General features: G+C 40.1%; 1 long non-coding RNA gene across 1 annotated transcript; it reads right to left on the reverse strand.

Annotated features, from left to right (window-relative positions):
• Positions 1–9,575: 9,575 nt before the first annotated feature.
• Positions 9,576–10,209, reverse strand: LOC129853563 (uncharacterized). The gene is made up of 2 exons (XR_008759156.1): positions 10,122–10,209; positions 9,576–9,769 (listed from the first exon to the last, which is right to left on the reverse strand). It is a non-coding gene; the product is annotated as an uncharacterized LOC129853563 (long non-coding RNA).
• Between the last annotated feature and the right edge of the window lie 3,970 nt (positions 10,210–14,179).

Consider the following 14,179-nt stretch of genomic DNA (forward strand, 5'->3'; position numbering starts at 1 on the left):
GATTACAGTAAGGCGCTTAAAAGCGGCAATATGTACATTTTTGGGCTACCCGACCAAATTTAAATAAAAATGTGAGTTAGACTTGCTTTCAATGAAAATGACAGATTTCTAAGAAGCAGTAAAGCTGGTCTATGTGTGCTCTTTATATGCTTCCCGTTCTTAAGTTTCGTTTTACTTTTACTTCTGGTTTTGTACACCAGCTTCAAACAGCTTTTTTTGGTTATGGAAAATATATTTCACAGCGGTTTAGAAGGTACAAGAATTCTCAACACTATACTTGCTTGTTTTGTCACGAACTGAAATTTGTCGAACTATTACAATTTTAGCAGCCAGGAAATTACATAGCGATTTCTGCATATTGCATCTTTAGTTGTTACTCAGAGATAATTTAATATTGATATATAACAAGGCTGCATTGGACATTTCAAATATATATGGTAAAGGGATATGGTATTACATTTCATTTGGAATAATCATTGTTGAATATTCCAATGTGTGCTCATTCATTCATTGCGTGTGCAAATGGGTTGTATTTATTAGACACCGCACAGAAGAAAACTGACTGAAACAGGGAGGGGCTACCTAAACTTGTCCAACAAGAAACTCATGTATGTTTTCTGTTGTAAAAGTTTTGCTACAGTGTGCGCTAATGAATACAACTCTAAAAATGTCATATGTAGGCCACCATTCAAATTAAATACCTGACCTCTAGTTGCTCATTTTGCCCGAACATGCTCAATGGGTGACATGTCTGGTGAGTATGCAGGCCTTGGAAGAACTAGGTCAGTTTCAGCTTCCAGGAATTGTGTACAGATCCTTGCGACATGGGGCATTGCATTATAATCCTGAAACGAGGTGATGGAGGCGGATGAATGGTACGACAATGGGCCTCGGGATCTCGTCACGATATCTCTGTGCATTTAAATCGCTATCAATAAATTGCAATTGTGTTCATTGTGCATAGATTATGCCTGCCCATACCATAACCCTGCCGCCACCTTGGGGCACTCTGTTCACAACGTTGACATCACCAAACCGCTCGCCAACATGATACCATACACTGTCGTGGAAATTTCAGTACTGAGAGGGACTGTCATTTCTTCAAACAATCATCGTTACTTAATATTGATTAATTTTTGCAATAATTAGAATGGTCCGAGAGCCTACCCTTTACAGACCATGCTGTTCCTTAAATAGCTGATACCAAGAATGCTCAGTCATGGCTGGTTCAACACCTCCCATATAGATTGGGGGGCACCATAAGCCACTTTGGGTTCATCCTGGTCATCTGCCTCTGGTGTTGTCTCCCAGATAGCAGGATAATTAGGAATGCTGAGGCCTTAGCTTGGAGGAACAGAACAATCTCTATCTCGGTGACACCCACCCACATCTTATCTATGGAATGCCAGCTGTAGGTTTTTAGGCTCCTCTCAGTTCACACAGACATTTAATAGAACAGAAATGTCTCACTGTTTAGTTAAGTATATTATCATCAAATATCCAACAAATCAGGTAAATGTAATTTTTCTATCACAACACGCAGTTAGTCATCTGCCCAGTACAGTTGAAACTTGGATTAATCCGTGAAGAGCACACTTCTCCAGCATGCCAGTGGCAATCGAAGGTGAGCATTTGCCCACTGAAATCGAACTGCGGTCAGGTCAAGGACCTGGTGAGGACAACGCGCACGCAGATGAGCTTCCCTGAGACGATTTCTGACAGTTTGAGGAGAAATTCATTGGTTGTGCAAACCCACATTTTCATCAGCTCTCCGGGTGGCTGGTTTTAGACAATCCCACAGGTGAAGAAGAAGGATGAGGAGGTCCTGAACTGGCGTGGTTACATGTGTTCTGCGGTTGTGAGGCTGGTTGAACGTACTGCCAAAAAGTGAGAGAAAAATTACGTATTTACCTGATTTGGTTCATATTAAATCTAATAAAATGTCATTGGTCATATACACATGGTTAGCAGATGTTATTGCGAGTGTAGCGAAATGCTTGTGCTTCTAGTTTCAACAGTGCAGCAATATCTAACAACAACTACCAAATAAACACAAATCTAAGTAAAGGAATGGAAAAAGAATATAAAAATACATGGATGAGCAATGACAGAGCAGCATAGGCAAGATGCAATAGATGTTATACAGTATATATGAGATGAGTAATACAAGATATGTAAAGATTAAAATTAATATTGTAATTGCCAACCATTTATATAGTAATGCTAGTAACCATTTATATATGCTTAAAAATAGTAAGACATATCTATCCTACCAATGCTGTGCTTCTGAGGAAGGTTGGTTCCTCACTTCCATGTTCACTCCCCATAACTGGTCTAGGTGTGTAGTCAAGTACATGGGATAGAGATAAAGTTGAGGAACAGAATAGACCTGTATTGTTCCCAATCATCTTTGCTTCTGAGTAAATTGGTCACACGGCATAAGACAAAGAGCCTCTGAGTGACCACAGATCTTCAGTCCGTCCTGTTCTTTTACTATCTACCAAGTGTAACGTCTGCTTCCAACTCACACCCTCAAACACGTAGATCCCCTGAACGCAGCTCACTTTCCAGCTCACGCTCTCAACACCGAGATCCCCTGAATGCAGCTCACTCTCCAGATCCCAATCACCTGAATTCTAATCACCTGTATGTCATTAGCACACGCTATTTAGTTCAGTTATTTGCACCCCATCACTGTGAGGTATTTTTTGTTTTGTGTGACACGTCTTTCTGAGCTCTGTTTTTCTCCTCCCGTGTAGGATAGTTTTTGCCTGCCTCACTAACGATGCCTTTTGCCTATTCCCTGCCTGTACTTTAGCCTATCGGATTTCCTGTTATATCTACTTATTGCCTGATCTCCTGGACTACGCTACTAGCCTTTTCCCTGCCTGTACTGTTGCCCTTTTGGACCCCCTGTGTATGACCTTTTCCCTGCCCCTGGACCCAGGAACCTGCCTCCTCCTGTGGTCCTTTGCAGTAAACACCTACTGCTCCCTGCGCTTGAAACCAGCTCTCTGTCTCCCCTCGTGTTCATTACACCAAGGGCACAGCTTTATGGAGATATTTTAAAAAATAAAATAAAAAAATGTTTTACCTTTATTTAACCAAGTTGAGAACAAGTTCTCATTTACAACTGCGACCTGGCCAAAATAAAGCAAAGTAGTGGGACAAAAAATGACACAGAGTTACACATGGGATAAACAAAAGTACAGTCAATAACACAATAGAAAAATACAGTGTATTTTCTATATACAGTGTGCAAATGGAGTAAGGAGGTAAGGCAATAAATAGCCATTGTAGCGAAGTAATTACAATTTAGCAAATTAACACTGGAGTGATAGATGTGCAGATGATGATGATGTGCAAGTAGAAATACTGGTGTGCAAAAAAGTTTATAAAAAAATATATATATGGGGATGAGGTAGGTAGATGGATGGGCTAGTTACAGATGGGCTATGTACAGCTGCAGCGATCGGTAAGCTGCTCAGATAGCCTTGTACGAGATCTTCAGTTTCTCGGCAACTTCTCACATGGAACAGCCTTAATTTCTCAGAACAAGAATAGACTAATGAGTTTCAGAAGAAAGTTATTCGTTTCTGGCCATTTTGAGCCTGTAATCGAACCCACAAATGCTGATTCTCCAGATACTCAACTAATCTAAAGAAGGCCAGTTTTATTGCTTCTTTAATCAGCACAAGTGTTTTCAGCTGTGCTAACATAATTGCAAAAGGGTTTTCTAATGATCAATTAGTCTTTTAAAATTATAAACTTTGATTCGCTAACACAATGTGCCATTGGAACACAGGCGTGATGGTTGCTGATAATGCTCCTCTACGCCTATGTAGATAATCCATGAAAAATCTGCCGTTTCCAGCTACAATAGGCATTTACAACATTAACAACGTCTACACTGTATCTGATCTGATCTGATCTGATCAATTATATGTTATTTTAATGGTCAAAATAAATGTGCTTTTGTTTAAAAAACAAGGAGATTTCTAAGTGACCCCAAACTTTTGAACGGTAGTATATATACACACTGAGTGTACAAAACATTAAAACCACCTGCTTTTTCCATGGCATAAGCTGACCAGGTGAAAGCTATGATCCCTATTGATGTCACTTGTTAAATCCACTTCAATCAATGTAGATGAATGGGAGGAGAGGTTAAAGAAGGAGTTTTAAGCCTTGAGACATGGATTGTCTATGTGTGACATTCAGAGGGATCATTCAGAAGTGCTTTTGAATGAGGTATGGTAGTAGGTGACAGGTGCACCGGTTTGTGTCAAGAACTGCAACGCTGCTGGGTTTTTCACGCTCAACAGTTTCCTGTGTGTATCAAGAATGGCTACCACCCAAAGGACATCCAGCCAACTTGACACAGCTGTGGGAAGCATTGGAGTCAACATGGGCCAGCATCCCTCTGGAATGATTTTGAAACCTTGTAGAGGCCATGACCCAATGAATTGAGGCTGTTCTGAGGGCAAAAGGGACTCAATATTAGGAAGGTTTTTTAAATAGTTTGTACACTCAGTGTAAATATATCACATTCCTCATGTATGGTTCTATATATTTTGATATACTAAGTGTTGATATTGTGAACCTATATTGTATATTTTTACCTCCTGTTTCAGGAAATTATGTCACTGAGCACTGCCCCTACAGTAGGACATGGACATGGTTCATTGACTTTTAGTACCTGACTTCATTGACTTTTAGTACCTGACTTCCTATGATCATATGTTTCAAATGGACATAACATCCTGATTTGGTACTTTCAATATTTACATGTGCCATTTGGACGTTATATAGGCCATTTGGACATGGTTTGCTGAGTTTGGCATTTGGAACCTGACTTACTGTGTTCATATGTGGCAAATTGACATAACATCCTGATTTGGCACTTTCAATACTTACATGTACCATTTGGACGTTATATATGCCATTTGGGCATGGTTCTCTGACTTTTGGATTTGGAACCTGACTTTGTCACGACTTCTGCCAAAGTCGATGCCTCCTTGTTCGGGTGGTGCTCGGCGATCGACGTCACCGGTCTTCTATCCATCATTGATCTATGTTTCATTTTCCATTGGTTTTGTCTGGTCTTCTTACACACCTGGTTCCAATCCCATTCATTGTTTGTTGTATATTTAACCCTCTGTTTCCCCTCATGTCCTTGTCAGAGATTGTTTATTGTTATGTTCATGTTTTATGGATTGGTGTGCGACGGGTTCTTGTACCCACATTTATTTTATTATGGACTTTGGTTTTGGAGGTTATGTTTTAAGTTATTAAAATACTCAGATTCTCCTGCGATTGACTTCCCTGCCACCTACATACATGACGTGACAGACTTCCTATGACCATACGTTGCAAACGGACATAACATCCTTATTTGATACTTACTACAAGTGCCATATGGACATTAAATTCATTCTCCCCATCACAACAAACACATTTTATAGTACATTTTATGAAAGTGTTTCATTTTCTCTAAACATAGGTCCATGGACAGATTATACAAAACACAAACGTCCTCCGAAGCACAACCCAACCAAGCCACACTGCTTCTTAACACAGCGCGCCTCCAACCCGGAAGCCAGCTGCACCAATGTGCCGCACCAATTACATAAATATAATTGTATGTATTTTCCTTACCTTTTAAATGGTCGACAAATTCACTCATTGCATCGCCATGCCCCTTCATGTATATATCGCCTTCTGTAATGAAGAATACTTCACTACCCGGTCCTTTGTCTTATGGACCATAACAATGACCTCCACTCCCTCCTTTTCCAGCTTCCACACCTATATTAATAACACAAAACCATTGGGTTGTATTAATCTAAGAATTAACACTGCAAGATGTTAATGTGCACAAATCCCTGCTGAAATGCCTATAAGAACAAGATGAATGTAAGTGTGTGTATTCCCTGACTATTCACTTTCATAATGCTTTCTTCTATGGTTGGTGACTGAATATGCATTATTATGTCCATTGCATTGATGTTACAGTGATAACCTGCTGCTTCAGCTGCCTGAAGCAGCAGTGGTGCTAAGCCTGCCTCATTTCACCTGCCTCATTTCTCTGTTACCTTCACCTGCTTCCCGGACTTTCCTTGCCTCCTTCTCAAATTTGACTCTCTAATTGGATGGCAATGAGGACCATCTCCTAGCTACATCTTTCAAGCCACCTGATTAAAGATAAACAAGCTGTCAAACTGATCTCCATAACAGTCAGTCCTATAATACAAACTCACTTAGTACAAAACCGGTGCTGCACCTTCACGTCAGCAATGCATCTTATACTTGGACATAGAAATGACCTGCTAGAGGATTTCCTCGACTCCTCACATCCTCTCCTCCCATCCTCTTGAAAACATAAGAGGAAAGCGAGGAGAGGAGGTGAGGAAACAAATTGTGTATAAGAAATGAGACTCCTTCTCCACTAGCCCTTCTGACTCCTGATTTGATACAACAAGAATAGCTAAAAGACATCGAGTTGAAATTGAGCCAAAACAGAATTCCTGATTTATGTTGTGTAAGAGCACTACAATGACTTGTAAACCAGGTGGACAAAACAACACTTCTGTTCTAACAAGGAAATCCAGGCCGGCCAAACCCTCCCCTAACCTGGACGACGCTGGGCCAATAGAGCGCCGCCTCATGGGTCTCGGCCAGCTGTGACACAGCCTGGGATTGAACCCAGGTCTGTAGTGATGCCTCAAGCACTGCGATGCAGTGCCTTCGACCTCTGCGCCACTCGGGAGGGAATTCTCAGATAAATAACCTAAATTAGGTATTAGACTATTGATAACATATTTTGTTCATCCAATGGTCCAAAGACCTTGAGACCAGGCCAGATTTTGGTCAATGGCCCTGTTATAAAACATATTCCGGTCCCGCTTTAAATTACATTCAGCTTATAAAGCCTTCATAATGCCTTCATAAGCACTACGTAAATGTGTTAAAGTATCTATAACCATATTTCATGCTTTATAAAGGGTTCATAAATGTAGCATTATTGTGTGACATAATCAACCATGTCAAATGTGACATAACCCACTATGTCGAATATGATATAAACATGTGCTTTATAAAGGGTGACATGTTGGGTTGAAGGATTGGAATACGCTCTAAAGTGAAGTCATGTTAGTCACATTACACCTAATCTCGTTCCCAGACACATCCGTCCAAATGTGCGGAAGGTCTGGTGGACCAACGTATCAAACTTGGCCTTCATTAGTTAGGGTTAGGTTTAAAATCTAATTTTAAGAAGATAAATTGTGGAAATGGGAAGGTTTTAGCCATAATTATGACTTTTCACTCTGTTAACTAGTGACAATGACAAATAATTTACTCTGTAAGGTCACTCCTATAGAATTCTATGTTCACTCCCACTAAGGCCAACTTTGAATGGTTGATATCTCAGGCTTATATGTACTGTGTCTGCAATAGCCCGGGGACGACATTACAACAAGAAACACGTACCTTGATGAAAGCCCAACCTAAAGAAATTGAAAGTGGCTTTCTACCGTGCGGTGTTGGGCCCATCAGGTCTTTGACACATTCACCCACTCCCCCACTGAAAGATCAGCCACCATTGTAAAAGGAAATGGCCCTTGAATCTTTTGGTACACCTACTGTAGGGCTCTTTGTCTACACCCATTCAAAATCGTTCACACCCTCTTAAGCCTTAGCCCCACCCATCTCTTTAAGAATTCACATGTTAGGCCATGTCCTGAACAGAGTGAGTAAGCTGGTGTAGTAAACAACTAACGATTCCAAGACAAAAAGTAGTAGCCTACAATAAGGAAAAACTCCAGGTAAAAATACACTTTATCTAGTCCTTGGCTTAAATCCTAATCCGACTTTGAAAGTGTCCAGATACAAATATTTTATTCATATTTTATAATTATTAGATGATGCTTACCCAGACACTTGTCTAAATTGACGGGTCATGTGAAAGAAATGCTATAGCCACCCCCCAGCCACATCTAGCTAAGTGGGTGGGTCACTATTGTCTAGACATGTACACATGTTCATGAAATTCAATAGATGGCCGTAATCACCCCCAACCACACCTGGCTAACTTGATGGGTCATGTAATCATTATCTTGTGAAATGAGGTCTTTTGTTTTGACATGTAGCTAGCTAGCTAATCAATTAACCCTAATCCCAACCCATAGCTACAGTACAAATGGATTGTCATAGCTAGCTACAGTGCATGAAATGCTGGAGTATGAATCTGCAGATAGCTAAAGCTAACCAACTAGGTTCAATGTTTGCTAACTAGCTAACCGAGTGGCGCAACGGTCTAAGGCACTGCATCGCGGTGCTAGAGGCGTCACTACAGACCGGGGTTGATCCCGGGATGTATCACAACCGGCCGTGATCGGGAGCCCCATAGGGCGGTGCAGATTTTGGCCCTGCATCGTCCGGGTTAGGGGAGGGTTTTGGCCGGGGTAGGCCATCATTGTAAATAAGAATTTGTTCTTATATAAATATAAAGGTACAAATAAAAAAAACATTAGGCCATACCTAGCAATGCAAATGGATTTCTGAGGTATGAATAATACTACTACACAGATCATACACGTAACATTAGCTATCGAGCCAGCAAGCTACCGTTCGCTAGCTAGTGAACAATACGCTTAAACTTGCATTGAAAATGACATTCTGACTAAATTAGAAATGTATAATATCTGAAAATGTAGCTAGACTCTTACCCGTATACATGAATGAAAGCTTCACGGCAGTGTCTTTTCCATTTGGTTTGTAGCTAGCTACAGATTATTTGGCCAGGTTCACATTGACCGTGTGCAGAAAGAAGTCATTTTTCCCTCACTGATCTTTGTTGATAGCGCCTGCTAAATTCTGAGCAGCAATGTTGTTGAGAGCAGTAGCAACACTTTTGCAGATCTCCTTGGCTAACGTTATATCTTTCAAAAAAGCCGTGGTAGCAAAGATTATCTACACATACTGAGCAGCTCATGTTATAGACAGAAGCCTGCTAAATGGTAGACCAATCGGAACTCATCTCTCGGCATGTCCAGCCCACCCATTATCTTAGCCAATCATGTCTAGCAGGAAGGTTCGGTAGTTATCAGGATCCCCATTAGCCGCTGTAAAAGCATCAGCTACTCTTCCTGGTGTTCACATGAAACATGACATAATACATAGTACAGAACATTATTAGTCAAGGACCGAAATACATACATTTAAAACATCACTGTCTTTTTCTGTGGCTTAACCATCTAGGCTAGTAATCTAACAATTGTATTCATATTTACAGATGGCATACAAGTTTGTTATTAAGGCACATGAAAGTTCACATGCTCCAGAAGGCACTTCTGCCTAAAAATGTATTTTAATATATATATTTTTTAAATCAAATGCCTCCCCTGTGAAGTAATGACGTGGGATATACCCCTAGCTTCTTGAAACGGGTCACATATGACGCTGTACTTACTATAAAGTCAGACAACTTTGGTCATTCATATCACAGAAATGCTTAATGATGTAAACAAATGTATTAATACTTAAGGAATTCTATCACAAACAGCTAAAACAAATAAACATTAAAGGCATGTTTCAACCATACATTTCCTTTAATTTGTACATTTCTTAAACGATACAAATACATTCAGTTTAAAAAAGACCAGCACTGCAATTACATTGAGCATTACACAGTATTATGAATAGTGTAGCTTGTCCCTGAACTGGTGGAAGAATGGTTCTTGCCTCTCTGCCTGCTGGAGGTACCAACCTTAAAAGAAACAACAAAGTTAGCAGGTCTATTTGGAAATGCCGGTGTCACACCATCTGGATAAGGGCATTTTTGTGCTGCGCCAGAATCTCTAAATGGGGAGATAGGAAACTCCATTTGATTTGTCTTATTATATTCTTCTTTCGTTTACAAATCTCATGACGTGACTATGAGTTGTGGATGAATCCATGTGGCTTTTTATTTAGCTGAGCCTGGTAGCTAGCTACATTTCGGCTAGCTAGCAATTGCCGTGAAGTCACCAAAATTATTTTAAATAATGACTGGGGACACAGTATGTAATCTAACTCAACACTTAACTAATTTAAATTATAATAAATAAAGTTTAACTTACTTGTTTTCTGCTGTCTGGTAGCACCACAATTGGGCATTTGATTTGCAAACTCTTCACATGATCAGCGTCTCGTCAGCAACACTAAAAAAGTACTTCCGTGTCATGGAATTTCAGAAATGTTCTAAATTAAATTCCCCCACGTAATAGTATAAAAGTGTCAATAACCTACATTTATTTTTATTACAGTTTTTCTTGATTGCTTAAAACACAAAAACTGGTTCCTGTAGCACAAAAACCCATACCCTTACGTCATTCCCGAAAACACACACACATTTCCCATAACCGTAAACACTATTCACCTGTTTCCACACGTTTCAATATTCAAAACTCTTTCTGCAAAACCTTACACAAAATTGGCCAAATAAATAATTCATTGCACTATGTATTCATTCAGCAAACACATGCTCTCAATATAATTAACTCAAGTCATCACAACCTAAACTCAATGAGCACACCTTTCTCCAGGTGCAAACACTAAGCCTCAAAATTGTTAACGCACCAATCAGAATTGCAGGATCAATAAATAGGGCCTAGTGGCATGTCCATGTGCTTTGGAACAATGGATCCTAACAATGCCGAAGTTGCAAGACAACAGAGAGGAAGAGGACGACAACAACAACAACAACAACAACAACAACAACAACAACAAAGACAAGTAATCTCAGATTAAATATGTGCCACCCTAGTTCATCATGTGCTCATACATGGGAGGACTATTAGAGAAGCTGAGAAGCCGTTACACGGTTGCATCCATTGTCTGTACTTTCAGAAGGGAAAACGGGCCATTTGCCTTGTTGTTACTGTGATACATGTAATCCACTTTGTTCTCAGTGTAGTTTTTTTCCCATTCCCTAAAACCTCCTGGAGGCAATGGTGGACGCCTGTGGTGATGTGCCTGTGGCATCTATCCAGGGTTTTCTAAGGCACACAAGGGCATTTTTCCCACACTGCCTGGTAAGGGCCTGGTAAGGGCAAACATAATGTGTGACATTGATGATGAGAACACTGATGCTGAGTAACCTGTACATTTGCTGCATTTGGAAATAAATATTTTGAACATTTTACTGTGCATGGACTCTTTCTCGCATGTTTTGTCAGTGTGACATTTCAAATGTCAAGTTTTTTACCAAAACAGCATATTGTGGTATTCCCCTATCCAATAATGTAAGAGGAATTTATTACAGTACTGTTTTGAATTTCTCTTGCCAGGGTGTTCCTGAATGGGTAATCTGGATAGTCAGTGCTGTGATTTTTCCAAATGATTTCTCTGAAAACCTATTCTAAACACTTTGGTAGCAGTGTTTTGAATTAATCTCTCCAGTATGTAACAAACAGTCTGTTTTTGACAGCTTGCGTGTTGTCTGAGGGCAAAGTTTGAATTGGGACCCAGAAGTTGGATGTTTGTACCGTTGGGTGTGAGTTTTTAAACTTGTGTGAAGATTTGAGAAAATGGTGAGTTGTTCCAGGAATTGTCTAAGCAATTGAAAAACTGAATGTATGGAACAGATCAGGGTGGTAGTAAATTTTAAACTTTTTAATGGTTGAATATTTACCCATGTCCACTTTTATCTGTTATGTTCTGCAATCGTGACCAATTTGAAAGCCTTTGCTTAGGCCTCTAGAAGTGCAAGGAATATAAAACCAGTGATGTAAAAATCTTAAGTACTTTCAAGTATTTTTATTCTAGTTTTTTAGGCATCTTTACTTTTAAAATTTGACAACTTTATACTTAAATCACTACATTCCTAATAAATTATTTTGAATGCTTAGCAGGACAGAAATGGTCTAATTCACACACGTATCAACAGAACATCCCTAGTCATCCCTATTTTAGCAATTACATTTCCTTTTAATACTTGAGTAAAAGTGTGTTTTAAATATACTTAAGTAGGATTTCACTGGGTAACTTTTACTTGAGTCATTTTCTTTTACTCAAGTATGAAAATTGGGTACTTTTTCCAACACTGTATAAAAACCTAATATGCATTAATATGCAAATGAATACAGCCAACCTGCTTGCTCTAATCCTTTGTAAATACTGTAGAAATAATGATTCTTACAGTTCAGTTTAATAGTCACTTTTACTGTATTGTACAATGTTTGATTGCTCTGGCATTGTCTTGACTCAATGTGTTTCTTAACGGTTAGACAGGCAGCTGAACAATAGCCCAATAAAATCCTGGGCTTGAAGGCATTTCTGCCCAAAAAACACATTTTGCTATAAAAATATTTTTTACGTTCAAACCGCTCTCCTGGGAAGTCGTGACTTGCGACAAATGTCTACTTTCCTGAATCGGGTCACATTCATCCAAACTCAAGTGAGTTCAACTCCGACTTCCCTTACATTGAAAACAAGTCTGCTGAACTTGACTGGGTGCGTAAACCAAATTGTTGTCAAATTTACAGCTAATCTAGGAATCATCCTGGTCAGACATGCATTAGGGGTACAGTACCCAAAAAAGGTTGGGAACCACTGTCCCAAACACCCACCTGAGCGACTCATACACTAAGGAGAAGTCCTGATCTGTTTTATAGGCCTACTGCAAGTAGCCTATATGCAGCCAAGACAGAAAGATAAATGTGGTCAGAGACCCACTAAAGCAGCACCGCCCCCTGAAGACTCTGAGCCTGCCTGGCAGGGTTGGTCCTATAAAGCCAAAGCCCCCGGATGGGTGAGCATAATATACAAGGAATTTCTCAAAGCTGCTAATGAGAACCTTGACAACCTTGTACCTAGCCGGTGGAGATTCCAGTGGGGTGCCTCCACCCAGGTAGTGGCAGTGCTGGCAACACTAGCTGCAGTAACACATGGGGAGGGGCAAATTATTGTGGCCCTGGTGACACAAAATAATCAAAACTCTGACTGCACAGAGATGCTTGGGAAAATGGTGTGTGTGTTTCAGGGGTAGAGGGTGTACCTGAGCTCCAGTGTCTGTGTTATTTTGCCCATCTTACATTTACATTTTAGTCATTTAGCAGACGCTCTTATCCAGAGCGACTTACAAATTGGAAAGTTCATACATATTCATCCTGGTCCCCCCGTGGGAATTGAACCCACAACCCTGGCATTGCAAGCGCCATGCTCTACCAACTGAGCCACACGGGACATCTTAATCTTTTCTTTTTATTGGCCAGTCTGAGATAATACTTTTTCTTTGCAACTCTGCCTAGAAGGCCAGCATCCTGGAGTAGCCTCTTCACTGTTGACGTTGAGACTGGTGTTTTGCGGGTACTATTTAATGAAGCTGTCAGTTGAGGACTTGTGAGGCGTCTGTTTCTCAAACTAGATACTCTAATGTACTGTTCTTTGTTTCTGGCCATTTTGAGCCTGTAATCGAACCCACAAATGCTGATGCTCCAGATACTCAACTAGTCTAAAGAAGGACAGTTTTATTGCTTCTTTAACCAGCACGACAGTTTTCAGCTGTGCTAACATAAATGCAAAAGGATTTTCTAATGATCAATTAGCCTTTTAAAATTATAAACTTGGATGAGCTAACACAACGTGCCACTAGAACACAGGAGTGATGGTTGCTGATAATGGGCCTCTGTACGCTTATGTAGATATTCCATAAAGAATCTGCCTTTTTCAGCTACATTAGTCATTTACAACATTAACAATGTCTACACTGTATTTCTGATCAATTTGATGTTATTTTAATGGACAAAAATGTTGCTTTTCTTTCAAAAACAAAGGAGATTTCTAAGTGACCCCAAACTTTTGAACGGTAGTGTAAGTATTCAGACTCTTTACTCAGTACTTTGTTGAAGCACTTTTGGCAGTGATTACAGCCTTGAGTCTGTTAAGGGATGACGCTACAAGTTTGGCACACCTATATTTGGGGAGTTTCTCCCATTCTTCTATACAGATCCTCTCAAGCTCTGTCAGGTTGGATGGGGCGCATCGCTGCACAGCTATTTTCAGTTCTCTCCAGAGATGTTCGATCGGGTTCAAGTCCGGGCTATGGCTGGGCCACTCAAGGACATTCAGAGACTCCTGAGTTGTCTTGGATATGTGCTTAGGGTCATTGTCCTATTGGAAGGTGAACCTTCACCTT

This window comes from Salvelinus fontinalis, chromosome 1 (assembly GCF_029448725.1).
Source record: "Salvelinus fontinalis isolate EN_2023a chromosome 1, ASM2944872v1, whole genome shotgun sequence".
Classification (NCBI taxonomy): domain Eukaryota; kingdom Metazoa; phylum Chordata; class Actinopteri; order Salmoniformes; family Salmonidae; genus Salvelinus; species Salvelinus fontinalis.